Below are 4,170 nucleotides of genomic sequence, written 5' to 3'. Positions count from 1 at the left end.
CTGAGCCATGGGCCACACAGGGATAGTGTACGTAGGTAGGTGGGATGCTGTGCAGGTGGTCAATGTGGCCTTGATTGACTAGGTGTCCTGCTTCAACATTGATGTGGAAGTGCTGGTGTTGGACTGGGGTGGACAAAGTTAAAAATCACAGAGCTCCAGGTTATAAGCCAACAGGTTTATTTTGAAGTCCTGCTTTTTGGAGCGCTGTTCTTTCATCACATAGCTGTGCAGCCGGATTATAAGGCACGGAAACTATAACACATGATCAAAGCCTGATCAACTGATACAATATATTGAGAAAACCGAAATTGCTGTTAAGTCTTTCATATTTTAGAATGGGATACAGATTTCGATCCATTAATATGTAAATCCCAGAATTTAAATCAAGTCACATTCCTGAGATAACAAGGTTTTATTTTAAAAAGTGTCATTTCAGCTCAGACAATGTGTTAAAGGTGTGAGGTTAGAGTCTGTATGTATTCCAATCTTGTGTTGGACTGGTTCTAATTCCAAAGTAGCAATTTATAAAATGGATTGACTGCTTGCCTTGACTGCCTGCAGATTGTGTGCTTTTTTAGCAAAATAGAATGCATCTACCAATACAATTCTTCAAATGCAATTTCACCCCACAATTTATATGTGTGCATGTGAGAGAGTGTGTGTGTGTGTGTTGGGAGGGGGGGGAGGGAAGGGGTGGGGCAGAGTGCGAGTGTATGTCTGTAACTGTGCGTGCATGTGAGTGTGCGCATGGAAGTGTGTGCATATTAGTTTGTGTGTGTGTGCATGTGTGCCTGTTTGATAAATTGTGTGCATGAGTCTGATGGAGTATAAGCTTGTGAGAAGGGGACTGTGTGGGTGTGAGTGTGCGGGGTGTATTTGTGTGTGCGTGACAGAGAGTGTGTATATGAGAGAGGATCTGCTTGAGTATGCGAGTATGTAAGTGTGTGTGTGTGAATGTGTGTGAGTGTGACATTCAACATTGGAGGGATTCAATGAAATCAGCTGCTTGTGCAATGGAGTTGGTGGGTCAGCAGAGGCTGACATTGGGTCACTTTGAACACAAGAGGGAAAGCACCTTTGACCCCATTCCAATGACCGCCCAACCCCAAAACAAGTGAGATCCTATTACACTGTGTTACAGACCAGATCAAAACCATAAAACTCTGAAGCACAAGTTATTCAAACAGTACAATTAAAATGCAACAAAAGAAAGAGGGGCTTGGGATAACTTAACACGATTGGAAAATTTAGCAGAGCAATAGTTTCTTTCCGACTAAATAGGGAAATGCTCCAATGTAGTAACATCCCATAAACATACCCTGGTCAAAAAGGCAAATTCAGAAAAACAGATTCTCTCACATGCAACTCTAACCGCCCAGGAGAAAATAACATCAAAAGTAGCCTCAGAGAGAGTAGCAGCCAGGCAATATGTAGTGCAGCTTTCAACCCTGCTGAGACCCCAGCTACCACTGATGCAAATTAAATGTGAAAAGCCCTGATTCGGTGAGACCATGACCACACCTATTCAGGCTGCTTCTATTGTTCCGACTTTTGTGGCTCTGGTAGACTGCTCCCACTTTTGCCTTGAAACCATATCAGCCATGTTTGAATAGCAGAACAAGTTGGTGGACCAAATGACCTAATTGTGCTCCAACATCTGATGGTCTTATGATGTGTGGAAATGTCTCGTGAGTGTGCAATGGAGGCTGTGTTTGGTACATACTCGATTGAGAAAGAATCAAAGGTAGTGAGAGACAGGTCTGGAGCGCTGTTATGTCTGTTCCTTTTTTTGCAAATAATTTATTGCCAGGTTAATATATTTAAAAATAAGCACATTCCCATTTAAGGATGTTCATTTCTCCTTAGACAGGCGCTATATGTCTTGCTTGCATCCCCAATAAACATGGAAGACTGGTTTATTGGTGACAGCAAAGGCTGAGCTCAATTGATCTTTGATGGAAAGTAAAGTCAATGATGATTGGGAACAGACAGGAACAGAGTGTTCAGTCACAGTCAGATCAGCCATGAGCATTCTGAATGGTGTAGCAGTCCTTAAGGGCCGAATAACCAACTGCAACTCAGGTGTTGTTTTATCAATCCACACCTCAGGGCTGCTGCAAAGTTAGAGAAATACTGCAGTCAGCCAATCAGACAACGACACAGCAGAAAACCATTCTGCGCCTCTAAGGAGTTAGACGGGAGCAATTTGACGTAATTCAGCTCTTCGAGTGAACTCCACAGCATAGTAGGAGGCATTTTAAACCGTCTAAGGTGCTGTGCAAGAAAAGCAGAGCTTATGAATATAACAGGAAGTAGCGAATAGACACATTAATACTGGTTTCCTGGTTGGAAAACTAACTTGTGGAGGGCCTCTGGGATCAATCTATATCAATGATTTGGATTACCCAATTGATTGGTGCTCAATTTGCTAATACACCAGAATCGTCATTCCATAATTTGTTAACTGGATGTGGGGAGTTTGCAATCGGATACAGACAGGGAAGTTGGTGAGCAAAGTATTTGCTTCAGCAGAAAGTATTTAATGTGGGCAATAGGAATCTTGTGTTTTGGCAGAAGGATATTTTTTAAAAAGTAACTATTTAAATGATGAGAGCTTGCAGAAGTCCGTGACACAGAGGGATTTATAATTACTATTATATGAATATTAAATACTTGGTGAAGTCTCATGGTTTCAGGGGTGAGCTGACAAGATGGATACTGAAATGACTTAGTTGTAGGAGATGGAGGGTAATGGTGGAAGGATGCTTTTCAGAATGGAGGTTTGTGACTTTTTGTGTTCCATAGGGATCAGTGCTGGGATTGTTGGTGTTCGTGATCTGTATAAATGATTTGCAAAAAAAAATGTAGCTAGTCTAAATAGCAAGTTTGGAGACAATACAGGGGTTCGTGGAGTTGCAGATAGTGAGGACGATTGTCAGAGGATACAGCAGAATATGCATCAGTTGGAGGGATTAGGTAAAAAAACAGCAGATGGCGTTTAATTGGAATAAACGTGAGGAGATGCATTTTGGAAAGTCAAGTACGCATGGAATTTAGACAGTAAATGGGAGAAACCTTCAGACTATTGATATGGAGAAGGATTTGGTTTTGCAGATCCACAGGTGACTGAAGGTGGCATCGCAAGTAGATAAGGTAGAAAAAAGGTCTATGGCATGTTTGTCTTCATTAGAAGGGGCATTGGGTACAAGGATAGACACGTAATAGACTACAGTGATATAGAACTTCAGTCAGGCAACACTTGAAATATTGTGAACAGCTCCAATCACCACAATATCAGAAGAATGCGAATGCTTTGGAGAGAGTACAGTAAAGTTTTACCAGAGTGTTGCCTGGTTTGAGGGATTTTAGCTATGAAGGAAGATTGGATAGACTGGGCTTGTTTTCACTGGAATGCTTCAGGTTGAGAGGTGACGTGACAGAAAATGCAGGATCAGTTCATTCCAAAAAGGAAGAAAGATCCTAGGAGGAGGCATGGCTGGCCGTGGCTGACGAGGGATGTTAAGAAACATATAAAGTTAAAAGAGAAAAAGTATAACATAACAAAGATAAGTGGGAAAACGGAGGACTGGGAAGCTTTTAAAGAACAACAGAGGATTACTAAGAAGGAAATACGCAAAGAAAAAATGAGGTACGAAGGTAAACTGGCCAAAAATATAAAGGAGAATAGTAAAAGCTTTTTTAGGTATGTGAAAGGCAAAAAAATGGTTAAGACTAAAATTGGGCCCTTGAAGACAGAAAATGGGGAATATATTATGGGGAACAAAGAAATGGCAGAAGAGTTGAATTGGTACTTCAGATCTGTGTTCACTGGGGAAGACACAAGCAAACTCCTTGAGGTAACAGTGACTGAAGGACCTGAACTTAAGGGAATTTATATTTGCCAGGAATTAGTGTTGGAGAGACTGTTAGGTCTGAAGGCTGATAAGTCCCTGGGGCCTGATGGTCTACATCCCAGGGTACTGAAGAAGGTGGTGTGAGAATCGTGGATGTGTTGGTGATTATTTTCCAGAGTTCGATAGATTCGGGATCAGTTCCTGCGGATTGGAGGGTGGCTAATGTTGTACCACTTTTTAAGAAAGATGGAAGAGAGAAAGCAGGAAATTATAGACCAGTTAGTCTGACCTCAATGGTGGGAAAGATGCTGGAGTC

The sequence above is a fragment of the Chiloscyllium plagiosum genome, chromosome 4 (assembly GCF_004010195.1).
Source record: "Chiloscyllium plagiosum isolate BGI_BamShark_2017 chromosome 4, ASM401019v2, whole genome shotgun sequence".
NCBI lineage: Eukaryota > Metazoa > Chordata > Chondrichthyes > Orectolobiformes > Hemiscylliidae > Chiloscyllium > Chiloscyllium plagiosum.
This window is presented reverse-complemented; position numbering follows the sequence as displayed.